The sequence below is a fragment of the Diceros bicornis genome, chromosome 34, assembly GCF_020826845.1.
Source record: "Diceros bicornis minor isolate mBicDic1 chromosome 34, mDicBic1.mat.cur, whole genome shotgun sequence".
Classification (NCBI taxonomy): Eukaryota; Metazoa; Chordata; class Mammalia; order Perissodactyla; family Rhinocerotidae; genus Diceros; species Diceros bicornis.
Window position 1 is genome coordinate 1436627 of NC_080773.1, and position 27936 is coordinate 1464562.

At 40.1% G+C, this 27936-nt stretch overlaps 1 protein-coding gene and 1 long non-coding RNA gene across 15 annotated transcripts in view; both read right to left on the reverse strand.

Moving 5' to 3' along the window:
* The window catches only part of LOC131396703 (uncharacterized), a 33959-nt gene extending 26565 nt beyond the window's left edge, over positions 1–7394 (reverse strand). The window contains exon 1 of the long non-coding RNA XR_009216653.1: positions 7264–7394. This is a non-coding gene — a long non-coding RNA (uncharacterized LOC131396703). The remainder of the gene's footprint in view (positions 1–7263) is intronic.
* The window catches only part of LOC131396698 (ral guanine nucleotide dissociation stimulator-like), a 434208-nt gene that overhangs the window by 347529 nt on the left and 58743 nt on the right, over positions 1–27936 (reverse strand). The window lies entirely within an intron of this gene.

Here is a 27936-nt window from a genome sequence, read left to right on the forward strand (position 1 = left end):
TGGCCAGTTGTGTCTGCTGGTTGGAAATGATCAAAGTTTCACTTTTCTCCTCTCACAGAGTCTGGGAGACAGACACCCTGTCCTCATCTCAAGTAATGGCTCTCAGGACCTTGAGAAATGCATTCCTTGGTTATTAGAGACACATATAACTCAAAAGGACAGAGGAAATATTCACAGTTGTAAGCACTTTTGGGTAAATTCTCTAAGAAAGGGATGTCAGAGGCCAATGATTGAGTGTTGGCCAGAACAAACAGTCAATTCTTTTGGCTGCCTTGAGCTTTCTCAGGCCGACACTCTTTAAGGGGGCAGGGGTCATCCTAGGGATGTGGATTTGAGCTGTTAGAAACTGTGTCAGTGTTTAAGTCTTATAATGCGTGTGGGGGTGTGAAACCATTTGTGCTGAGAGGCTGTAGTTATTATAGGACAAGATTGAGGCCTAGTCAAGAAGAGGGCTCAATGGAGCCTGGCTTGAGTTTGGTCAAGTACAGGATCATATATAGAAATAAGATATGTACATTTTTTGGATAATATAAATCATTATATTGAATAATATAATATATTGAATTAAATATTATATATATAATGAATATATATTGAATGTGTATAAATAAGTATATGTACATATACTTGAATTAAATAATATAAATATATAGAAGAGAGTGACATCAACATCATGGCGGAGTGAGCTTCCCCTACTGAACTCTCCTCCTCTAAGACACAACAAAAAGGACATTCATAGTCCAACAGAAGCTATTCACAAATAATATAAATATATATATGATTTAAAGGAATATTCAGACATAATAGAAATTTCCAGGGCCAGCTCCGGGGCTTAGCAGTTAGGTGCGCGCGCTCCACTGCTGATGGCCCGGGTTCGGATCTCAGGTGAGCACCAATGCACTGCTTCTCTGGCCATGCTGAGGTGGTGTCCCACATACAGCAACTAGAAGGATGTGCAACTATGAAATACAACTATCTACTGGGGCTTTGGGGGAAACAAAAAAAGGAGGAGGATTGGCAATAGGTGTTAGCTCAGAGCCAGTCTTCCTCAGCAAAAAGAGGAAGATTAGCATGGATGTTAGCTCAGGGCTAATCTTCCTCACACACACAAAAAAGAAATTTCCAGAATTAATAAAAGACTTCTATTCTAGATTCAGGCAGGTGAACACATCTCAAGCATAGTTTAAAAAAAAAAATCTAGAGTCAGATCCATCCAGGGAAACCAAAGAACACCAAATACAAAAGAAGATATTCAAAGCCCCACAGAGGGACAGAACACTTACAGAGACTTACATTTAGACCTATGATACATTTCTTAACAATGGAAGGCAAGAGAGAGTTGGATTAAATCTTCAAGGTACAGAGAGAAAATAACTTTCAGTGTATACCCAATCAAACCATATCTCAAGAACTGGGGTGAATTAAAGATATTTTTATGCAAACATTTACTAAGAGTATTACCACCAACAAATGCTCATTAAGGAACTTCTAATGAATGTACTTTAAGGGGGCCAGCCACCCAGTGTAGAGGTTTAAGTTCAGCACGCTCTGCTTCCAAGGCCTGGGTTCATGGGTTCAGAGCCTAGGCGTGGACCTACACCACACATCAGCCATGCCACGGTGGTGACACACATCAAAATAGAGGAAGATTGGCACAGATGTTAGCACAGAGCTAATATTACTCAAGGAAAAAAAATAAAAAGTAAAATGAATGTACTTTAACAAAAAATTGATAGAAGAAATGCTAAGATGTAAAAATGGATCATCAGGATAAAAAAGGGTAAACATCTGAATAAATCATTGAAAGCATGACTTTACCAAACAATAATAATATTGACAGTGTATAACTAATGGAGTTAAAAACTAATGACAAGGGAACTTCTGTTTTAGAGTAGACTAAGACAGGAAAGCACACTTGCTGCAAAACTGGACACAGCCAGATAAATTATAGATATATTTTTAGAGCATCAGAGAGCTTCAGAACCAACCAACTAAAATTCCAGAAAGAAGAAAAACACTTTTATGTGAGCAAGGATTTTTATCTTTCTTTCTCCTGCAGGCGTTTTCTGATTCAGGGTGCTTGCCGAGGATCTGGCTTGCTCAGCCCGAGTCTCGGCTAGGGAAAAGAGAAACTAGCCAAATTTGTAGTGATTCTGCAGGACTGGTGTGGCAGAGGAAACCTGAGGGCTTTCAGACACACAACTGCTCTTCCTCACAGCACCTGTGCTAAGTTTTGGTGCCACACAGGAATCTGGGGAACTAGGCCAAAAGCTTCCATAAAGCAAAGTGAAACCTCCAGAAGTGGTGGAAGTGGCCTAAGTCAAACATACTGCTAGTCTGACCTTCAGGGAATTTGCCATATTGTGAAGCGATGTAAGGTAGGAGGCTGCAGAGCTGTACTGAAATGTCTGAAGGGCGTAGCTGTATTTTCTGTGGGCTCCCAAACCCGAGGAGACAGAGATCTACCAGACTTAGAACCAGACCCCTGTGCGGGGGAGGGGAGCAGAGCAAACAGGAACAGGGGAAAGCGGAAGGGCTGGGTTTACTAAAAGTGAGACCCAGCCCCAAGTCTGATCAACATCTGATAGGACTCAGGTGATCCAACCTCACTCTGTTTCCCAACGAAGGAAGACAAGGTCACGTGGAGCCTCTCGAGTTACATTACACAGACCTTTCAAAGACACTGGTGAGAGGATGGAGAAGGCAAGCCACAGACTGGGAGAAGACCTTTGCAAATCACATATCTGACAGGACTATAAAGAACTCTCAAAACTCAGCAATAAAAAAATCCAAGTTTAAAATGGGCACAGAATTGGACACTTCACCAAAGAAGATAAACAGATGGCAAATAAGCACATGAAAAGATGTTCAACGTCATTAATCATGAGAAAAATGCACATGAAAACCACATTGAGATACTGCTATGTACATATTAGAATGTCTAAAATTAAAGATGTTGACCATACCAAGTGTTAATGAGGATGGAAAGTCACTGGAACACTCCTACATTGCTGGTAGGAACACAAAGTGGTTCAGCCTCTTTGTAAAACAGCTTTCAAGTGGAGTTTGTTATGCTGCTGTAACAAATTAGCACAAATTTCATGGCTTAAAACAGCTCAGATTTGTTTTACAGTTCTGTAGGTTAACAGTCTGACACGGGTCTCCTTGGACTAAAATCAAAATGTTGGCAGAGCTACGTTCTCTTGGGGGGACTCTAAAGGTTAATCCATTTCCTAGCCTTTTCAAGCTTCTAGAGATAACCACATTCCTTAGCCTATGGCCCCCCTCCTCCACCCTCAAGAGCAAGAACTGGGCATCTCTCTGGCCCTGCTTCCCTTGTTGCACTTTTTTCTACTCGCCTGCTGTTCTTTCCCTTTTAAGTGTCTTTGTGATGCACTGGGCCCACCTGGATAATCCAGGCTCATCTCCCTATTTTCAAGTCACTTGATTAGCAACTTAAATTCCATCTGCAAACTTAATTCACCTTTGCCAAGTAAACTAATGTATTCCCAGGTTCCAGGGATTAGGACATCTTTGTGGGCCATGACTTTGCTACCACAAACAGTTTTTAAAATAAAGTTAAACATACACATACCATGTGACCCAGCAATTCCACTTCCAGGTGCTTACCCAAGAGAAGAAGACTAACGTTCACACAAAAACTTGTTTGCAAAGATTTATAGCAGCTTTATTCATAGTCAAAAAAGACAAAACTGAAAATAACTCAAATGTCCTTCAACTGCTGGATGGATAAACTGTGGTACATTCACACAATAGATACTACATTCACCAATAAAACAGAAGGAACTGCTGATACAGGGAACAACATGGATGAACACTAAAGTGAATGTATTGTGCTGCATGAAAGAATCCAGACTCAAAAGGCCAAATACTGTAGGATTCCATTTATATGATATTCTAGAAAAGACAAACCATAGGGAAAGACAACAGATCATTAGTTGCCAGGAGTTAAGGGTGGGGGAAGAGTGGACTACAAAAGAGCAGCTGAAGGGAGTTCTGGGTGCTGGAACTTTTCAGTATCTCAATTTTGGTAGTGGCACAGCTCTATGCATTTGTCAAAACAGTTGTACAAAGAGGAAAACAAATACATCATTTCTCAGTCATCAGATTGGCAAAACTTTAAAAATCTGACAATGCTGACCTGACAATTCCCAGGGAAAGGATGACTCAGACACTGTTGGCGAGAATGGAAATTGTTAAAACTTCAGAGGATGATTTGGCTGCAGCTCATCAAGTTGCAGATGCACATCAGCCTCTGGCCCAGCAATCCACTCACAGGCAGGTGTCCATTCTAGGGAATCCACATGTGCTCAAGGAGACACACACAAGTATAGTTATTAAACATGGTATGGGAATGAATTAATTGTGGTTAGTAGTTATTTAAAAAAGAAAGGAAAAAATGCATATGGGAAAGAATCAACCCTGCTGGCTACATATATGATCTGGGAAGGTAACTCACTGGTTTGTCTACTTAATAGTACGTAGCACAGACAACACTGTACTAGGAATCTGGAGACAAGCATCTGAGCATATAGTTCCAACTCTGCCACTAAGTAGCAGTCAGACTATGGATGACTTAACTTGAGAAACCTCACTTTTCATTTACTGGAAAATGAAGAGGTTAGGTTCTACAACCACTAAAATTATTTCCAACTCCACTATTCTATGCTTCAATAAGTCAACAATCAAAAATTATATTCCAAAGTACTTATGTTCAGAAACTGTTTTTCCCAGACACTCTGAAATTAGAAACTATCAGGGAAATAGGATATCTTAAAATATTGATACATAGGGCCGGCCCCGTGGCTTAGCGGTTAAGTGCGCGCACTCTGCTGCTGGCGGCCTGGGTTCGGATCCCGGGCGCGCACTGACGCATCGCTTCTCTGGCCATACTTGAGGCCGTGTCCCACATACAGCAAATAGAAGGATGTGCAGCTATGACATAAAACTATCTACTGGGGCTTTGGGGGAAAAATAAATAAAATTATTAAAAAAAAAATATTGATACATAAAATGGCCCAAATTTCTTGGTACGTCTATCACAAGCTGTTTAATCAAGATCGTAACTCAGAAAGAGCATATAAACAGCGAAACCTACCATATTGACTTAGGTCACCCTCAGGAAAAACATATGTCCTCTCCCACTTTAACATTCCAAAACAAATTCACCATACTAGTGAGTCCGTCTTGTCAAGTTCAGGTCTGTCTAGCCAGAAGTCATTCATGTATATGGTAAGATTTACTTCATTTTTTAACAAAGATAAAAAGACAAATGGCTTTTTGTATTTTTGCCTGTTTCATCTATAAAGATCTTACATTACAATTTAATAGCTTCAGCCTGCTACAGTAATTTAAAGGGCATTTTGAAACTTGTAATATGCCATGTCCAACACGATCTAGTAAAAAAATCAGTAGTTCACAATCCAAAAATGCTTATTTAGATTCATTACCAACAATACTTACACTTCAAAGACACCAATAACCAACATGTCATTTGTTCCTCCTGCAGAATTTCATAGGTTGTTAAATTCTGGTATCATCCAAAAGTATAATTAGGATGCTATCAATAAAAGGTATTTTTTCATCAGAAATATTAAAACTAATAATTAAACTATTAAACTAAATGATTAACTAAATATTAAAACTAATGGCAACTAACGATCTGTTGTCTTTCCCTATGGTTTATCTTTTCAAGAATATCATATAAATGAAACCCTACCGTATTTGGCCTTTTAACATTTCACCCTCTCAGTTGTGGGAGATCAAGATTTGGCCACCCTGAAATCTATCTCTTTACCTTGGTTGTTTTCTCTAGGGACATTTGACCTCCCCCACTAACTGCCTAAAGAATTTGACATAGTAACTCCTTCCTGGCACAGATCTATCATGATGGCTGTAAAGATAATGTAGGATAAATGTTACAATAGGAAAGGCACCAACAAGCCCATCTTATCGGAAGTTCTGTCTCTCTGGCCACCTTCTCTGGATGGCCCTGCGAGAAGTTGCCAGACAATCATTTACATTTATAAGGAAAATCTCCATTTGTAAAGGTATCTCCCTCTCTGTTTTGGGAAGAGGGGGGGATGGCCTCATTTCTAGAGGCTTATCAATGTGAAAAGTGAGGCCTTAAATCTGCATAATAACCTTACTCTTGTTTACTCTGCTTTAGTGGTAATCTCCTGTAACTGACTCCCCCACCCCCAACATCCTCCTTTGTTGTTGGCTGAACATGGTATTTAAGACGAGAATTTCTGCTATTGTGTTGAGGAACACAGTGTCCCTGCTTTCTCCCATGTATACATGTTATTAAACTTGGTATTATTTTCTCCTGCTAACCTGTCTTGTTAATTATTTGGCCAGCCATAAGAACCTTAAGGAAAAGGGCAGAGGGAGATCCCACCTGTTCCCCCGACACAGTCAAATCAGAATTCGAAAATTCTTGCTCTATGGGCTTTCCAAATCTAAATTCTTACAATTCTAAATGAGTATGGAGACAAAACACACACTACATACTACTTCTAAAAACCTCCTCCTTATCCGATTTTAATTTTAGCACCAACTGCCAAGAAAAACCTTTCCACTGAAAACAAAATTCCATACACATTATGTCAATCATCAATTGATCAGTCATCAGTCTATGTTAACAGAAGGTGAGTTATTATTAGGAAGCTACATAATTTGCACCAAAGACTGTTTAAAGCTCCTTTCATTAAATGCAGTTTACAACCATTCACAGGCTTCAAAGTTCCCCTTGCAAATATAGAGTCAATTATCAGAAACCATTAATGGGATTAGGCTTTTCTATAAAAGTGTCCCAAGGAAGTAGGAAGGCTTATTTGTTTCAAGAACGCAATGAGGAGCCCAATAGCCTGCGCGGAGTCAGGCAGAGGAGCGCTGACCACAGTCCATCTTCTGAAGGAAAGTGTTCACCCCAGGATGTCGAGACCTGGCCTAGACGGGCCCCGGGGAGCATGAACTCAAGGGCTCGCGCAGAGGGCAGGCGACTCCTTGCCGCCCCCTGCACCTCCGCTGGGTGGGCAGGAGGCCCCGCCAGGGTGGGGCCCCGCCAAGGCAGAGGGACCCGCCGGCCAGGCGGCGCTCCTCTGCTCCTCAAAGGGACAGAGTTGGGCTCCCGCCTGGGGCAGCCCGCCAGCAGCCCCGTCCCCATCCGCCGACCCCCCCACCGCGCTCCCGCCATCAGCGGCGGCGATCTCCACGCCGAGCCCGCCGCCCACCGCCTACCTCAGCGCCGCCTCCTGCCCAGCGCTCCTCCACACTGCAGAAAGGAGAGCTCCCCTGTGCTGAAAATCATGGAGGAAGGATCCAGAAACCGCCAATCCCCCTACACAAACCTCAGAGACAGCCACCTGTGCACCTGGGGCCCCGCCTCCAGTGCACACGCCCCGGGGCTCTCCAGCTCGCCAACCCCTCTGCCGCTCTGAGAGCCAGTCCTGCGCATGCGCGGGCCTCCAAGAATACAATGGGAGACGCTGGGGAGCACCCGGAGGGGGATGGGGGTGCGGGGACCAAGGTGTACCTGAGAGGGAGAGCGGGAGCTGGCTGGCACTCTGCAGGCCTTGACTCTGCTCTCCCTGGATGACCAGCAGCTCCTGGAGAAAATCTGCCTTCCATTGAGGCGGCTCCTCCTGTCCTGAGCAGCACGTTACATGATCTAACATTTGTTTAAAAAAGAACAATGACATCCTTAACACCTGATGTGTCGTGTCCCCAGAAGAATTCTCTGCTTCCCCAGAAGACTAGACAGCGAGCAGCTGGGACTGAGTTCTGATCTAGGAAGGAAGGACGCTGAGGGCACAGCTGTCTCCCCTCTGCCGGCTCCTTCCTCTGATCTGTGGCCGTGATGGGGCCACAGCGTTGGGGACTCGTGCAGGTGACAACACTCACATGTTTGCCCACCATATTACATTTCTCATGGTTGAGTGGTTAAAATGGGAGGCTAGCTGTCAGTTTTTCTGACGATTTCACTTGCAGAAATGTCTTTGGACAAAGAAGTTGGTTTTCTTAATTTCTGATTTTTATAATCAATAACAATAGTTAAAATACTTATTTTCTTAATCTCATTGGCATGCTAAAACAAACAAGTCACTTGGTTTTCACCAAATTGGCCACATTTTCATTAAAACTTTGGAAGTATTGCTGTTTGAGGTAAAGAAAGCATTTGGGAAGAACAATTACCCTTGGATAATATCTTCCCAGATAAATGTACAAACACACAGTTATGAGCCGTTCTGAGGGGCCTGAGAAATCCAGTTTGAGTTCTACAATGGATCATCTGAAGTAAGGTTAAATTAGTAATTTTCTGAGGAGTTTACAAGTAAATATTCACGTCGCCTTCATCAAATAGGTCTGATGATTTAAATGAAGGTTGAGCTTAATGATAAAAGTTTTCAAGAGACTGAGAAATATTAAGTAAATGTACTTAAAGAACAAAAAGGTGCAAATCAAAGTAAAGCCCGCCATTATCCTCTTTAAAACAAAGTCACAGTAGCACTATTGTCAAGGTACGAGAAGGAATAGAAATGCTTTATAAAGTCAATTCTTCACTTCTAAATGACCTAACGTGACATTCTAGAAGTGTCCATAGTCTTTCACTCATCTAGATTAAAATTGCTCAATTTATATTTTAAAGACTAATGTATCTGAGGGCAAAATATTCAAGGTCATTGTTTAATTGTTTTTCATTGTTGCAAAGTACATGGGTATAAAGTGTGGCTGAAATCCATGGTCTTGGAGAAGAAAAATATATAGAACTTATTTATCACTCTCACAGCATGTCCTGACTTAATCCTACAAATATCCCAAGAATAAAGCCTCAGTGAATTCCATTCTGTTCTTAGATATGACATCTTTCATTTCTAATGTATATTCTCAAATAAGGCTCTAGCTAGTAATTATGTTCCTGATGCAAATAGGCAGTAAAAAAGAATCCATGCTTGATTAACTCGGGCTCAAGAGGACTACTTAGAACCAAAATTTGTTTTTTGCTTTGTTTTTCTTTATCGATTTCTTTCTTTCTCCTCAGTGGAGTCGGCAGATAAATGACACAGAAAGCTGAGAGACTAGAGGGCAGGGTCTTGAAGAATGTAGGATTTCCTAATCTTCCAGATCTTTTTTATCTTTAAAATTCTGTGATTTTTGCTATTTACATAGGGGTTCATTTTTTTCATTATTTCTCATAGTGATCATAATAGTGAGACTAACAAAACTTAGCACCTGTGGAACATTTTTCGTCGTAAAAATTTATGTCATTCTGACAACTGTTAATATTTTAAAAAGCCACTAAGAGATAACCTGATGCTCAGAGGATTATTAGGGTGGTGAGATTGTTCTGTACATAATGGTGGCTACATGTCGCTATATGTGTGTCAAAACTCATGTAACTGTACAACACAAAGAGTGACCCTTAATCTAGGGACTGTAGTTCATAATGTGGGAGATCAAGATTTGGCCACCCTGAAATCTATCTCTTTACCTTGGTTGTTTTCTCTGAGGACATTTGACCTCCCCCACTAACTGCCTAAAGAATTTGACATACTAACTCCTTCCTGGAACAGATCTTCTGTCTGATGGTTGTAATATAATGTATAACAGATGTTACAATAGAAAAGACACCAACAAGCCCATCTTCTCAGAAGTTCTGTCTCTGGCCACATTCTTTGGATGGTCCTGTAAGGAGTTGCCAGATAGACATTTACATTTATAAGGGAAATCTCCATTTGTAAAGGTATCTCCCTCTCTGTATTTGGGAAGAGGGGGGATGACCTCATTCCTAGAAACTTATCAATGTGAAAAATGAGCCCTTAAATCTGCATAATAACCTTACTCTTGTTTACTGTGCTTTAGTGGTAATCTCCTGTAACTGATTCCCCTCACCCCCAACATCCTCCTTTGTCATTAGCTGAACATGGTATTTAAGACGAGAATTTCTGCTATTGTGTTGAGAAACGCAGTGTCCCTGCTTTCTCCTATGTATACATGTTATTAAACTTGGTATTATTTTCTCCTGCTAACCTGTCTTGTTAATTATTTGGGCAGCCATAAGAACCTTAAGGAAAAGGGCAGAGGGAGATTCTCTCTCACTTCCCCAACAATAACAACGTTTCAATATTGTTCATTCATTGTAACAAACGTATCACACTAATGCAAGGTGTTAATAACAGGGGAGATGGCGCTTGGGAGAGAAGGGAGAGGCAGTACGGTGGGTGTATGGAGCTCTATGTACTGTGGGAGATCAAGATTTGGCCACCCTGAAATATATCTCTTTACCTTGATTGTTTTCTCTGAGGGACATTTGACCTCCCCCACTAACTGCCTAAAGAATTTGACATGGTGGCTCCTTCCTGGAACAGATCTTCTATCATGATGGCTGTAAAGATAATGTAGGATAGAGGTTACAATAGGAAAGGCACCAAGCCTCCTTTATCAAAAACTCTGTGTCTCCCTGACCACATTATCTATAGATGACCCTGAAAAGAATTGTTTTCCTGCCCTCTGAAGTCCCAAGCCACTACCCGCCCCCAACACGCTCCTCGCCTTTAGCTGCGATATTTAAGCAAGCAGCTTAGACAGAGGGACGAGTTGCTCATTTCTGAGTTTCTCCCATGTATACACGTTATTAAACTTGGTATTATTTTCTCCTGCTAACTTGTCTTGTTAATTATTTGGCCAGCCATAAGAACCTTAAGGAAAAGGGCAGAGGGAGACTCTCTCCCTCCCCCGACATGCTATCTGTTCAATTCTCTGTGAATCTAAAACAGTATTGTTAAGAATAAAGTGTTTAAAGATTTTTTGAAAGGCACCGAAAGGTGAGCTAACACTGTAGGGCATCTATTTTGTGCAGAAGGGCAAGGAAGAAGAAGTTGAAATGATTTAAAAAGTTCACCTTGTGACAGTTTGAATTGTGGTGTGTTTCTGAAGCCTTAGACAAGGGCAGGACATAGAATTTGAGACAGGAATGAAATAAAGGAGAAGGAAGACATCAGCGTGATCAGAGCTGATCAATTAATGTTTAGGACAAGTTACTATATTGGATGGATTTGTTTTTATTTTCTTTGCTTTTTAGAAACCTTACACCTTTCTATGAAAGCCACACGTGCACAGTGTCAACAGGTATGTTTCTTACCGAGCGGCACCTGCTTCTCTCCCTCTGCATCTTCTATTCCCTCCCCCTCCTCTCACCACCTCTGACTGATGGTCGCTGTTTCTATCTCCCTTCCTTACTCTTCCTTTCTCCTAATTTTTTTTTTTTCTTTATCTTTGTGTTTCTTTCTCCTCTAACACATCAGACTAACCATAACCTTCCTGGTCACTGTTTAGTTCCACTGAAGGAACTCAGTGGTTTCCATCAAGAAATGATAGATCAGTGTTCTGGGAAAATTTTCTCTATTTCAGCTACTTCTCCACCCTCAATCTGAAGCAGGAAAATTTCTTGGACGTTGAACCAATTTTTTATATTTTTTTTCTTTTTCGAAACCAAATTTCAGAGCTCCTGGTTGTGTTGGAAAAATTCCTGAAGAAGGCTGCCTGGAGTTGAGCGGATAGTTCTTCCTATGGCCATAAAAAAGAATCCTTATTTTGTCCATGGGGCCTCAGGAGAAGCCCTCGTGAGAGAGGAATCCTTGCTAACCCTATGTTGTACCTAGGACTGGCTTCTCCTAAGACAGTGGTTCTCGAACTCCAGTGTGCATTAGAACTGTGGGGAGGTTCCCTACAACACAGAATGCTGAGCCCATCCCACAATTTGTGATCCAGTAGGATGGCGGACACAAGAATTTACATCTCTGATCATTTCCCAGGTGATACTGCTGACCAGCTACACATTGAGAACCACCGGCTTAGAAACCTTAAGTTTCAAAGGATGCTTTGCTTGAACAGACAGCCAAAACTATCAAAATCTTAATCAAGATTCACAAACAACTTCAATGAGTTGGCATTTGGATCTAGAGGCTCCTGAATTTTCAGGGGCTAAAGCAAAGATTACTCTGAGTTCAAGGTTTATGACTCTTCTAAGTGTTGCCCAATTCCTTTGCTTGCTTCCCTCGACCCCTACTTGGCTGGGAAAGAATATTAAAAACAAAGCCAGCTTTGATTATTTAATCTTCAGTCAATTCAGACATTTTTGAGGAAGATTTCTTTGACAGAATAGCCAACTTTCTTTTATCTACACTATTGGAAACGAATTATTAGTGATAACAATGGTTATTTATTGAGGACCTAATATGTCTCAAGCCCTTTACAGACTTATTGCTCTGCTTCTCAGAACCCTACGGCATCCCAGGTGTGTTTACTGTTTCTCTACCACTCCTCTAATGAACCCCCCAGACCACAATTATATTTGACTTCACCATGCCTTCTCTCATTTAATTTAGCAGTAGATTAAAATTAAAGAAGAAACTTGAAGGGGTCTTGAGCCCCAGCAGGAGAAGGTCTAAAGTCTATCCAGGACAAATGGCTTAATGTTGGTTTCTGAGAAGTTTCCAGGGACGAAAACTCCACAACCTCCAGAAATCAGTTCTGATATCTCTAATCAATGATATACATTAATTAATTGGTTTTTTATTGATTGATTGATTGTCTGCTATATTACTTTGCCATATAATAAAATTTTTTTGTGTGTTATTTAAATAATTTTCACTTTATATCCACTTTTTAAATTTAGCCTTCTCTGGACTTCCTCATACATTGAAGATGGTAATTGTCACCTATTAGCATTTTCCTCTTCTGTTTAGATCACCTCAGTTTCTTTACTGTATTAAAAATATTTAATAAGGCCGACCCCATGGCTTAGCGGTTAAGTGCGTGTGCTCCGCTGCTGGTGGCCCGGGTTCGGATCCCGGGCACGCACCGACGCACAGCTTCTCCGGCCATGCTGAGGCCTCGTCCCACATACAGCAACTAGAAGGATGTGCAGCTATGACATACAACTATCTACTGGGGCTTTGGGGGAAAAAATAAATAAATAAAATTATAAAAAATATATATAAATATTTAATAAGTGTTGTTCTTTTTTTCTCCAGTTCTTCTCTAGGTTCAATTTATTGGGTAGTATAGTGGAAAGATGACTTCAGAGGCCCTGTGTGGTAAAGAATCATCTTTGTACTGTATTCAATGTGAATAAAATCTATATTAGTTTTGTGTTCAGTCTAATCTGGAATCTGAACCTTTCTTCCTCCCTCCCTCTATTGTCTGGAATAGTTAATAATCCCAGACTTAGAGTTTTGCTTGTGGAAAGTGTTTCTTGTTCTTGTTGGTTAGTTGGTTTGACCATCTAACAATTCAATTTATTTAGTAGATATGTCAGTTTTCCTATTTTATGTTTTTTTGTGTGTGTCAGTTTCAGTATATGGATTTTTTATAAAGTGAATTTTGACCTTTGCTGTCTAATTCATAGTGTTAAGTATTTCACAAAATGGTGTATCTCGTTAAGATCTAAGCACTCTGTAGAGAATACTTCTTATTTGATTTCTGATACTGGTCATTTGTGTTTCATTTCTTTTTCTTTTCCTTAATCAGTTTTGCTAGTGGTTTATTAACATTATTAATATTTTAAAAATAACTACTTTTAGCCTGATTTATTTCTTTAGTATTTTTCTATTTCATTGATTCTTATCTTTATTATTGTTTCCTATCTGTATTTTTTCCAGTGTTATTCTCTTTTAATTCTTGAGACAGAAGCTGAGATTGTGGATTTCCTGTCTTTCTTCCATACTCATACATTCATTTAAGGGTACACACTGATGTAGCTGGTATCTCTTGTCTTCCCTAGTGTATTTCTAAACTCTGTGCTGCAAGCCATGTCTGCCCCATAGTGTCTCCAGCCCATGATCTGCAACCATGCCAGCCTTTGTGTGTCTCCGTCCCTCTACCTAAAGCTCATATCTTGTGTCGAGTGTCACCATCTCATATGACTGCAGCCCATGTCTGCCCTTTTGTTTTGTCAAGATTTTCTCTTCCCTCTGTCCATACCACCTCTCAAAAGTCTCCATTCCTTGTTCCTGTAGCCCTTGCCAACCCATATGAGTCTCCATCCCCTCTCTCTAAAACCCATGTCAGACAACTAATGTCATTCTCTCACTTACCTGCAGCACGTATATTTTCCTCGAGTGTCTCTATCGCCTGTGCCCACATTTTATACAAGACCTCACATGTCTCTCTCATTCCATGTGTCTGCATCCCTTTCCATCCCTGAGTGTGCCTGTCCGCTGTGCTTCAGCCCATGCCAGCTCGTGTTTGTCTACATTCTCTGTGCCTCCAGCCCATCTAGACAACCAGTGTTTTCATTTACTGTTCCTCTAGCCCCTGTCTGAACTCGTGTGTTTCCTTACCCTGTGCCTGCAACCCATGTGTGCCTCAAGTGTCTTCACTCAAGGTCTCACGCTTGGGTGTCATTCACTTGTTAAAGGACATCTTGGTTCCTTCTAGGTTTTGGCCACTGTGAATAAAGCTGCTTTTTAGATGTTCTTAGGGGTCTGTGTGTGGATGTATATTTTCGCAGTAGTTGGAGAAATACATTGCTGCACAATTGGTGCACCGTATAGTGACACTATATTTAGCTTTACAAGAATTAGCAAGATGTCTTCTTAAGAGGTTGTACTGTGTGTATTCCCATCAGCAGTGAATGAGATTTCCTATTGTCCTACATCCTCACCAGTAATTGGTATTGTTAGTTTTTGGTTTTTAGCTATTCTACTAGAAGAGTAGAGTATTTCATTGGTGTTTTAATTTGCTTTTTCTTGATGCACAATGGATTTTATTTTCCAATAATTCCTTGTTGTTGAGCAATTTATATTTGCTTATTTGCCATGTATATATATATTTTTGGTAACTTGTCTATTCATATTTTGGTCTATTTATTTTAATTTGGGGAGTTTGTTTTCTTGTTGCAGTATTTGATTGGTTCTTTGAATATTTTGCATGCAGGTCTTTCTGCAGATATGTGTTTTACAAATGTATTATCCTAGTCAGGAGTTTGCATTTCCACTCTGTGAATGCTGTCTTTCCCAGATTGGAGAGTTTAAATTTAACCAAGTCCACATGATCAACTATTTTCTTCATGGATTGTGCTTTTTGTCTTGTATATGAAAACTAATCATCAAACTATAAATCATGAAGGTTTTCTCCTGTTTCCCAGTATGATTTTTACAGTTTTGCATTTTATATTTAAGTTGATGAGTGATTTTGAGTAAATTTATGTCTAAGGTGCAAAGTTGGTGTCTTTGTTCATTTATTTCCATAGGGTAGTCCTTTTGTATCATCACCATGGTTGATGATGACTAGAGACTAAAAGACTAAAGACCTAAAAGACTATTATTTTTTATGTTGGAGTGCATTTATTGTCTTGACCAAGATCAATTTGTCTGTATTTTCAGAGGTCTATGTGTGGACTTTCCATGTTTTTTCATTTACTTCTGTGTCTATTCATTTTTTTTTTATTTTTTAATTTTTATTTATTTATTTTTCCCCCAAAGCCCCAGTAGATAATTGTATGTCACAGCTGCACATCCTTCCTGTTGCTGCACGTGGGACACCGCCCCAGCATGGCTGGAAAAGCAGTCGTAGGGGCGCCCCTGGGATCCGAACCCGGGCTGCCTGCAGCGGAGCGCGTGCACCCAACCGCCAAGCCATGGGGCCGGCCCTATTCTTTTTAAAATATCAGGGCTCAGATCCCTGGCCTTCACCGACGCACGGCTTCTCTGGCCATGCTGAGGCTGCATCCCACATACAGCAACTAGAAGGACGTGCAGCTATGACATACAAATATCTACTGGGGCTTTGGGGGAAAAAATAAATAAATGAAATTAAAAAAAGTAATTCAGAACAAAAACCACCATCCTAGTTGATGAATATTTAATGGGGACTCTGTCAGTCCCAGAGCTGCTGACAGAGGCAGTTCCCAAAGCTCCAGCAGGTCCCGGGAGAGGACAGCACTGGTAATCAGTGTCGTCAGAGTTTGGATGAGGCGTGGTCATTCTGTGGATGTTAGAACTGAGTGGAGTGCTCAAATGCAGCCCAGTGACTCTAGACCTGAGCTCGGCTCAGAAGCCAGTTGACTTGTCATTCGCTCTGAGCATGGTGTCTTCCGTCTGCTCGTGCCCCTTTTTGCCATTTCTCATGCTTCTCCTAACTCTTTCTCTTTCCTACACCTTCTTTCTTATTTTTTCTCTCTTTCTTACTTTTACTCTCTATTATATTCCTTCTCCTTATCAATTTTTTCTTCCTTCTCTTATTGTTCTCATTCATTTTCTTTTTACTTTGTAGTACAGTTACTCTGTACATCACGTTCATCTTAAAATCTTGACCCTCTACAACTTTTATACTTCAGCTAGCTATTTTGAAGAAAGTGTTTTGATAAATTTCTCTTAGATGTTATAACATGGTGATTCAAGGAGACAAAAACTATCACGAAAGGAATGGGGATGGAGAATGAATTCAGTTCAGGTAGCCATGGAATTAGACAGAGGGAAACTGAGAGCTTAGGTGTGGGTGTTCAAAATATTTCTTGATACATCTTTGTAGTTCATTGGTGTGGTAAACTGCACACAGTCTTATTTACTGTTGGAGCCCAGAAGTTTGCTCCTCTGGGCAGGTCAGCAGGTCTCGCTTGGCCTATAGAAAAGAAGCTAGGAAACACTGCCTGCATTTCTAATGTAAAGAACTGTTCATGTTCCACCAGGAGATCTTTTGGGCTCTTCCCTGCACTATCTGAATAGAAAAAGAGGAAGAGAAGCTTTTCTCAATCTGCACAAAGCCGGGACCTTATCTTGAGTTTGAGAGGATTTGCATGTGACTGAAAACAAAGTGTTCCCAAGTTTGGATTTGCTTTAACAAGATCTATTGGCTGGCTTTGATGTTAAAGGTCTTTATTCAAAATTGGCTACCTCTAGTGTTAAGTTCAGAGTTGAGATTTGTGAGTATAAGAAAGAAGAATCCCTTTTTGATTAACTCAATGAAATACAATATTTGGGAAAATGGTTATATTTGATGGCCACTTGTTAATATTCTGTTGCCACAGTGACATCTGTTGGTAAGTGACTACTTCATGCTATTCTCGATTATTTCTGTTTGAAAGACACGCCCTGAGCTTGATAAATAAATTGCAAGCAATAGGATATATTGGAGCATATGAGGAAGCCATTTGAGGTAAATCTAATTCAGCCTGAGTTTGTTTTTCCAAAAGGGCCTGCCACCTGCATTGTGTATCTGCTTTGCCATGTCTCAAAGAGAAGAGTAAATTCCTTTAAGGTAAGGATGCAGCTTTCCCCTCATTGGCATTGCCTTAAGGATAAGCATTTCTCCCTAAGCTGGGATTATACTGCTGCACTCATCCTGTGACCACCCAGTTTGAGACAACAGACCTGACACCAGCCAAACCCATCAAGACAGCAGACCTGCTCCCTGTTGTGTCCATCAATAGCTATTCTGGCAGGGCAACCTGGCATGGTGATCTTGTGGCTATTGTAAAAGGTACATTACAATCCTATGTGATACATGCTCTTTGACGATACATAACCACTCTATACATCCCACTTCTTCAGTGCCCTTCCTTCCTTATGGAAGGAAGGCCCAGGGCCATGGTCCTCAAAAGTTGGCTCATAATAAATTCACCCCAATTTTGATTTATACATTGGTTACAGATTATTGACGTAGACATTTCTTGGTGTAGTCATGGCAGGATTTCAGAGAAACCCACCAGAGACCACCTGGAATCTACACTGAACTGGCATTGGGTACCAATAGGGACCCATTGTGTCCTCCAGATTACTGCATTCTTCAGGTGACCCCAGTGAGTTCTCCTGAAACTTGGACCTCTTTATTTTAAGTCGACAGTCCAGAGTTTATTCGAGCTGTTTTCAAGGCTTAAGACTAGGTGTCTTGTCGGGGGAAAAGGGAGAATCTCCTTCTGCCCTTTTCCCTAAGGTTCTTATGGCTTGCCAAATAATTAAAAAGACAGGTTAGCAGGAGAAAATAATACCAAGTTTAATAACATGTATACATGGGAGAAACTCAGAAATGAGCAACTCGCCCCTCTGTCTAAGCTGCTTGCTTAACTATTGAGCTAAAGGCAAGGAACGTGTTGGGGGTGGGTAGTGGCCTCGAACTTCAGAGGGCAGGAGGACAATTCTTTTCAGGGTCATCTATAGATAATGTGGTCAGGGAGAGACAAAGTTTTTGATAAAAGAGGCTTGGTGCCTTTCTTATTATAACCTCTATCCTACATTATCCTTACAGCCGTCATGATAGATCTGTTCCAGGAAGGAGCCACCATGTCAAATTCTTTAGGCAGTTAGTGGGGGAGGTCAAATGTCCCTCAGAGAAAACAATCAAGGTAAAGAGATATATTTTAGGATGGCCAAATCTTGATCTCCCACAGTCTTAAGGGGGTGCTGGTACATTCTCTAGGTCAGAGGAACCTAGGGAGGAATTCCTAGGAAAGAGAAATGTAAAGGGAATTTCATAGGCCTGGGGAGCCTAGGGGGAACTTTTGGAGTGAATGGGGCAGGGTGACTTATTAATATGGCTTAAAATTGGGAAGAATTATGTTTATAAAGTATGAACAAAACTGCTTGATAGAGAAATGAGAGACTGAATCTGTTCAGCTCCGAAGAAAAGGGACATTGTTCCTCCCGACCTTTCATGAATTCTCAGGCAACTGAGAATCTCAACGGGGGTGTCAGAGGCGAACACCACGACGTGTAACGGTCCTTCCTATAGGGAGCTCCACTATCATTCATGTTAATTAATCACAGGTTCGTCCAGGGACGCACACAGGAGGGTTGGTCACCCGGGCTCCACACCCCCATGGCAGTACCTAGACTGCGGGCGGAAGAAACTGAGGCACGTAAGAGAGTGATTACGACCTTTCTTTAGCGAGCAACACTCACAAGCAGTACACTCTTGACCCACTACACAGTCCCTAGAAATTGTTCAGACTTTGTAGTAAAATAAAAGAAAAGAAAAGCGGGAAATTGAGTTTGCTGGACAGTTCCCGGCTGGGCAGCCTGGCCTCTGAACCCAGGAGACTTGCCCAAGTGCTAAGACAGCAGGGGGACTAAGACTGAAAGAAAAAAAAAAGGTTAAGAAGATTTCTGCAGATAGAAGCTAATAAATTTTCTAAAACAACGGCTATAAAATCTTTGTTGCATTTGTCTGTTCTTCATGTGTGCGTCTCTACATGTATGTTGTATGTGTGTGATATCTTACCTCCGGAGGTTATGGTCAAAATCCAGAGGTCTATTCAATTAACTTGAAGTAAGCACTTACAAAAGTTGTTTCTAAATCCAAATATTTTTCCAGTTAACGTGATATGAAATAATCTTTGGTAAATAAAAGCTTATTTAAGCTTGTTAGTTTTCAGCACTGGATATGATGCAGATATGCAGCCTTTATTCGTCAAATAAATTGATGTTATTTCTATTACAAAACTGGTCTCAAAAATAGTAAATGATGGCTAATATTATCTAATGTCTCATAAAGTCTTGTAGGCAATCTAAATAATTATTGAGGGGCCGCCCCGTGGCTTGGCGGTTAAGTGCGCGCTCCGCTGCTGGTGGCTCGGGTTCAGATCCCGGGTGCGCACCGATGCACCACTTGTCAGGCCATGCTGTGGCGGCGTCCCATATAAAGTGGGGGAAGATGGGCACAGATGTTAGCCCAGGGCCAGTCTTCGTCAGCAAAAACAGGAAGATTAGCATGGAAGTTAGCTGAGGGCTGATCTTCCTCAGAAAAAAAAAAATTCATTAGGTATCTAGGTCATTTCCAAATAAGATAAAATATTGGACATTGATTGCTAAATATAGGTTTATCTACTTTTGGCTTATTACAGAAAAACTAAAAGGTGTTTTGGGTCTATTGGTAAACATGTCTTGTGTTTTATTTAGAAGATTGTACTATAAGGTAACATGTTTCGCAAAATTATAAAAAGTGTCCATATAAATTTGTCAAGCCACAAAATGCTAAAGTAAAAGAAATTTTATAATTGCTTACTTAGTTTTTACTTAAAAATTAATGTTTCTAAGGGTTAAAAATTTCTAATATGTGATTAAGCTACTAAAAAATTAAGAAAAATATGTTTGTATTCAAGGAGAGTAAGATGTGTGTTTTCATTAAGAAGATATGAAAAATGGAAATATTTTTGTTTGGTTAGGAAAGATAAATTTGCCCTGAAAAGTACTAGAAGGAAAAAAAAAACAGCACATGGCACAAATTCTGAATGTAAACAAAAAGTTATAGAAGGTTTGTTGAAGAGAAACCCTGAGGAGTTTTATACACGGTCAAGTTGGCTAAGATTAAACTAAATCCGATTAAGTAAATGATTTTTAATATCAAAAGTAAGCTGGTACAAAATTCAAATTTGGTCTTCTTCCTTTTAAAAGGATAATTTTATTCTACTCTTTTTTTTCTTCCCCCAAAGCCCCAGTATATACTTGTACGTCAGAGTTGCACATCCTTCTAGTTGCTGTATGTGGGACGTGGCCTCAAAATGGCTGGAGAAGCAGTGCGTCGGTGCGCGTCTGGGATCAGAACCAGGGCCGCCAGCAGTGGAGCGTGCGCACTCAACCGCTAAGCCACAGGGCCGGCCCTATTCTACTCTTAATCTACTCTTGATAGAGGTTAATACATAAAAAGATTTTTCTTCACCTTTGAGTTAAGTTTATCTAAAGAACAGAAATCTGTTTTGTTAAGGTAATTTCCTATGTTCAAAAGACTGAGGTTTCTCTATTAAGGTCTTTTTGACTGTTTAACTGCTGTTTGTTAAGTAAGCATGATTTCACTGCGACAAGAGCAGCAACTCCTTGATCTTGTCTGACCAAGTGTTTAAAACCCTTCTATATTTTTGAAAATCTCCCCAAAATTCATATCCTAAATAAAGTCTGTCTAATAACTTTTTTCTTTGAGAATTTTCAAAGGGCCCTGGCAATTCTCAAGCAAATTTTATCTCTTCCTATAAAGAGGGAGATACTAAACTAATTAGACTTGTTAAGTATGCTAAATTGCACGGGCAACATTGTCAAGTAAATGAGAAAACTTCTTAGGTTATACTGCGTAGGTAAATATTACTCACTATTTTAACCCTGCTATCTTGTTTCCAACATTACAAGAGGAAGGACCACGACTGCATTCTATTTAATTTGGTTTACAGATGGGTCTTACTTAAGTGATAAGCAAGATATTACCAAGCTGGATATGCTGTCCAGCCCCGAGAATGCCTGTGTGGGGGAAGAGGGAGAATCCCCCTCTGCCCTTTCCCTTAAGGTTCTTATAGCTGGCCAAATAATTAACAAGACAGGTTAGCAGGAGAAAATAATACCAAATATAATAACATGTACACATGGGAGAAACCAGGGACAATGCGTTCCTCAACACAGTAGCAGAAATTCTGATCTTAAATACCGTCTTTACATAAAGACAGAGGAGGATGTTGGGGGTGGGGGGTGTCAGTTACAGGAGATCATCACTAAAGCTCTGTAAACAAGAGTAAGGTTATTATGCAGATTTAAGGCCTCACCTTCCACATTGATAAGTTTCTAGAAATGAGATCATTACCCCCTTCCCAATACAGAGAGAGAGATACCTTTACAAATGGAGATTTCCCTTATAAATGTAAATGTTTGTCTGGCAACTCCTTGGCAGGGCCATCCAGACAATGTGGCCAGAGAGACAGAACTTCTGATAAGATGGGCTTGTTGGTGTCTTTCCTATTGTAACATCTATTTTACATTATATTACAGCCATCAGATAGAAGATCTGTTGCAGGAAAGAGTTACTATGTCAAATTGTTTAGGCAGTTAGTGGGGGAGGTCAAATGTCCGTCAGAGAAAACAATATAGGTAAAGAGATATATTTCAGGGTGGCCAAATCTTGATCTCCCACACCTGCTAATTCCTATTAACTCTGCTAACCCTATAAAAGACTTCTTTCCACAGGCTTGAAAGAAATCGCCACCAAAGAAGAGAAACAGATATAGCAGTCAAAAGGGGGAGTTTTTGACACCCCCTCACAGATGTGGTTGCACCCAGTAAAAAAACCCATAGTATCTATTGGAGCACAATTGCCACTGCTCCAGCATATACACCAATTAACCCATTGGGCCCCTGAAAAGATAATTTTGTGGGAAGAGCAATGCTTTAAAAAACCTTCTCCCACAGCGGCTCATAAAGCTATACTGATTGTGTTATATGCCCAAAATATCATCTAGGGAAACTACTACATGAATCACAAGGCCACTTTGCCTTTACTAAGGGACCCTTTGAGGTATAGCAATTGGACTGTGTCCATATGCCACCATCTCAAGGATAAATACATCTTGTAATGACTGCATGTTCTCACATTGGGTTGAGGCCTTTCCTTGCAGAAGAGCAATGGCTCTAATAGTAGGCAAATTACTATTAGAGAGAATAATTCCTGTTTGGGGAATTCCTGCTGAGTTACATAGTGACCAGGGAACTCATTTCACTGGACAAATAATTAGTCTATTTGTAATATTGGGCCAATGATACAGCATTTCCACTGCGCTTAACATTCCCAATCCTCAGGATTGGTGGAAAGAACTAACGGCACAATCAAAACTCAACTGGCAAAGCTTTCAGGAACATTTCATCTCATGGCTGAAAGCTCTTCCACTACTGTTCCTCAATCTTAGATCCACGCCCTTTGCTAAACATCGGCTGTCTCCTTTTGAGATAATAACTGGATAGCCTATGCAATTAGATAAAGAAATGTATGAATCAACTTCGCGTAAAGAAAATATCTTAATTACTGCCAAGGTCTCATTGAGACACTTAAAAATACATATATATGAGAAGTCGGTAGCCGATTCTTTTTACAGAGCCCTCCCAGACCTTAAGGATGATAACCTAGAAAATTTATTTATCAGAAGAGACATCAAGTAAAAGACTCTACAGCCCTATTGGAGAGGAACATACCAGGTACTTTTAACCAGTTCCTGCACTGCAGAATCAAAAGACATAGACTCATGGATTCACATTTCTTGTTTTAAAAAGAGGCTTTTGCATCTGAGTGCGTTACTGTTCCTATTTCTGAAACCTGACTTCAACTGGCCAATACGAATATCTCCAAAACAGGATGAGAAGAAGACAACATCACTTGTAGACAGCTGTCCCAAGACTCCAGACCAGGACTGTATTCCCAACCTTAAATCCACTCATTTAAACCTTTGTTATGCTTAAACTGTATACCTAATTTATAATTGTTACATTTAAGATTTTCAGAATACTATCATTTTCAGAATACTTAAGGAAGGTGCTTGATTTGGAACAGAGTGGTCTTAAAGTCCAGGCATTTATCAGGTGGCTCCTAATATAACTTAATGGTTATATAGAACAAATCTCTGACCTTGACTACGGGCCTGATGTGTAAAACACTGCACCCGATCTTCCCTTAAATGCAGGGAAGGCTTCACAGTCACAACTGCTGCCAACCTGCCTCTGCTTAAGGCCAGATGGGCTCATTCAGTGTTTCCCTGGTATGACCACCGAGCAGCTAGCTATATTTGTTCCTTTTTTAGGGCTAAAGGATGTCACATCACATACAGAAGCCCTTAGTGACAGTCAAGCAGGAATTGCTTTATTAAATATTAAAACGTCTTTAATAAAAAGACTGTCCTTCAAAATAGAATGGCCTTAGATATTTTAACTACATCCCAAGGTGGTACATGTACAATCATTCAAACTGAATGCTGTGTTTTCATACCTGACGAGTCTTCCAATGTGTCGTCTCTGCTAAAGCCCATGAAAAAACAGGTGAATGCCTTAAGCGATCCTGCACCCAGTCTTGAGTTGTTTGGCTGGCTCCCTTCTGGTATTGGTTCCCTTTTTTGATCTGGATTGCAATTCCTATTTCTATTACTTCCTGGAATTCTTGTACTAGTCATAATATTTAAACTAATTGCTGTTTTCTTTACTCAGTGCTGTAAGACTGTCATGTAAGCTGGAGTAATGAAACTTGAGGTGGTCGATTGATCTTATAGCCTTGGACAAACTTCCTTTTTTGATAAGGACTACGCCTAAGAACTCATTTTAAAATAATCTTTTCAAAGATGTTAAATGATTATCATTGTTACTGTACTTGTTCTATAATTGTGAATAGCGTCAATACAAGGAGTCATAAAAAGCACATATGCAATGCTTGTGCAACAACCTAAAATTAATCCAAAACCCATGAAATGCTTCCTCTATTAATATATGTATCCCTCTTTGCTTGTCCACTATATCCAATTAATTCCCCCCAACGGGGACAACTGGGCAAATAAATGAGATAAAAGCCTGGCACCGAGGGACATGAGGGACCCAGGGCTGGCAGCAACCACCCTGGGGCTGACAGACAATATTTTGATCATCAATGCTTTCTATCAAAATATTATAGATCAAAAAGGGGAAAATGATAAATAAACGGCAAGCAATAGGATATATTGGAGCCTATGAGGAAGCCGTTTGGGGTAAAACTAATTCGGCCTGTGTTTGTCTTTCCAGAAGGGCCTGTCGCCTGCATTGTGTATCTGCTTTGCCATGTCCCAAAGAGAAGAGTAAATGCCCTTAAGATAAAGATGCAACTTCCCCTTCCTTGGCATTTCCTTAAGGATAAGCATTTCTCCCTAGGCTAGGATGTGACTGCTGCAGTCATCCTGTGACCACCCAGCTCTAGACAACAGACCTGACACCAGCCATGCCCATCGAGACAGCGGACCTGCTCCCCACTGTGTCCATCAATAGCTGTTCTGGCAGGGCAACCTGGCAGGGCGATCTTGTGGCTATTGTGAAAGGGACATTACAATCTCATGTGATACATGCTCTTTGATGGTATATAACCGCTCTGTACACTCCACTACTTCAGTGCCCTTCTTTCCTTACGGAAGTAAGGCCCAGGGCCATGGTCCTCAAAAGTTACTTCATAATAAACTCACCCCAATTTTGATTTATAGATTGATTACGGATTATTTACATCGACATGTTTTACAAGTAATAAAATATCTTGAAAGGAAACAATAAAGCAGCAGCCTTGCATTACACATGAAAGCTGTGCTCCCCCTGGAGGGAAAATGAGGATACAACATGGGTTGAGTACTTGATTTTATAATCCACTGGTGCCTTTCAAAAATATAGCTATTATTGTAAGAGTAAAGATATCCTTAAGAACAGTGCCACAAAACAGGTTTTCCCAGCTTCTTTTTGTCAGAGCTGAAACCAACATCAGGCTGGGGCACTTGAAGAGGCATGTGGACTCAGCTGAGGGTTATTTAATTACCTTGAGATGATTAGCCAATAGCGAACAGGATGCAGAATGATTAAAAACAGGTAAAGGGACATAAAGTTGGAAATAATTAAGAAAAATATCGCCTTCAAAATATCCTATCATTATTTTTATAGCATTTTTTTTTTTAAGGCATGACTAGGATAGTATGTTAGATTTTTCTAAATCCTTATCTCCAGGGCATATATTACTGAGTTCTTCATTAAATATGATAATGCCAAAGAAAACCTGGACAAAAGTATTCTGTACTATCAACAAGGACAAAACATGTACAACATTGCTCTATACATTAAGATTCCAGCTGTAATAGTCAAGATATATATTCATGTGTGTAAAATTATAATTTTCTATTTTTCTCGGGCTGTGAACCATGGTAAAATATATAATAATAAGCAGAAAACCTGATGAACTAGGTGATTTAAAACACCTGATGTTACAGCTTGGCCATTCAAGGGTGAAATACATCAATTTACATTTCACACCTTCTTTCCTTCTAGCCAGTGAAGTGTCTGGAAGACACAAAATTAATTGAGAGTTAACAGTATTTGGAAGCAGTTGAGGTTAAGCCCTCAACGATGGTGGCCCTTACTTCTGGAGCCATTGACTCTTTGTCATATGTTTATTGTATAGACGAGTTCTCTTCTTAGATGATTTGTGTATGTTTCACAGAAGAAAGACAGGGCAGGAGAATTAACTATCACTCTACACCGGTTCCTTTACTGTATTACCTCATGCAATTCTTACAGTAATCCTTTAAAGTAACTATTATAATTCATATTTAGCTGATAAAGAAAACCATGTTTAGTGGCCTGCTCGGTGGCGCAAGCGGTTAAGTGTGCGCAGTCCGCCGCGCCTTCCTGGGGTTCACCGGTTCGGATCCTGGGCACGCGCCGACGCACCGCTTGGCAAGGCATGCTGTGGTGGCGTCCCGTATAAAGTGAAGGAAGATGGGCATGATGTTACCCCAGGGCCAGTCTTCCTCAGCAAAAAATGATGAGGATTGGCAGATGTTAGCACAGGGCTGATATTCCTCACAAATAAAATAAGACCATGTTCACAAAATTGATCAAGGGTGAGAGGGAAGATCTGAACATCAGTCTGTTGGGTTTATGCCTCTATTCTCTCCACTGTGATAAAAATGGTACTTCAACATGGGTACTCACCATCTGGCTATTTAATACCAGTTCCTGTCAGCATCATTGGATGAGATGAGATGAGAACTTTATTTCCAAAGTTATTCTATTATATTTAAACTAACTATTTATGAGTCAGATGTCAAGACATGTTTTAGAGACAGAGAGAACAACTGATTAGCTCACCTACACATTTTTCAGTTTTACTATAACATTCATGTGTCACATTGTGTCAACTTTACCAACTTTAGTGCTTCACTGTTCTTTTTTAAAAAACTCACAGTTTCATTTTCCATGTAAAACACCTTGCTGCTCTCTTCTTAGTCACTAGAGGGCAGTTCTGTATGTCTGTAAATTACCACTGCAGCAGGAAACGAGAGGTCTTAAGCCAGTTTGCTCTGTACAAATGATGGACATGGGAGGATTTCTGGTCCATCAAGGCTGCTTGTGTTATTCCGTGGCCTAAGGGGGATGTCCAGGACTACTTAGTCAAAAGCACGAAGCAGAGTCAGAAAGCATCCTCTAAGTTCTTCTTCAGATGTGAGTTCAGGCACCTATCTTCTCACCTGAGCACACTGGAGTTTATTGAATGTGTTCTGACTCTTACTCTCTCCCTGTAGTTAATAAGTCTGGGAGCTCCATACCCCTAGAAAAAAACATACGACTCATAAAGCCTTTTCTCAACTAAATGGAGTTGAGGGCTATGGTGTTGCCCGAGAGTCTGATGCTTAAAGCAAACGCAGCTGGTGCTCATGTGGAGGGAAAGAGCATCAGCTACCTCTGGAAGGCTTTTATTGATGCTCCTATGGAATGAGCAAGTTTAAAATAAAACCACATTGCTTAAACCTCACTAACTGATTATTTTATTTTCAAGTAATATGCTGTGAAAATCTGCTATGTCTAAAAAATTATTTCATAAAACTGAAACAATTCTGTTTTTTATTCTCTGGTATTTGAAATACTATTAAAACTGTAAATCCTTTAACATTCTACAATATACAAATAGGCAAATTTCAATTATAGTCTCAAAAAATGTTTGCTCCCATGTTAAAGATTAATATATGGTAGCAAAACTGGTTACCACCCAGTTTTTAACTAAGTTTTTGCTTTTGAAATTACATATAAAATTTGTGTTTTGAAGTATTTTCCTAAAACTCAGCATCTTTCTGATAAATGGACTAGTTGAGAGGTAACTAGAATGAAATTTGATCTTTAAAACTCTAGCTTTGTGTAAGAATTGATAATATCAGGCAGTTGAATGTTGGGTCTCTCCACATTATGATATTTATTAATTGTGAATAGCCACATCTATTACAAAGTGCTGAATAATAACAAGAAATTGAACAATATCAGCACTCTCTTAACACACATGTACCGTTTATATGCAAATAAACTCTCAAAGGTCAGAAAAATGCTTCTGATTTCAGATAACTGGTAAAATACTATCTCATTCCAGTACTAACCTCATTTGAAATTGACTTAAAACTTTTCTCTT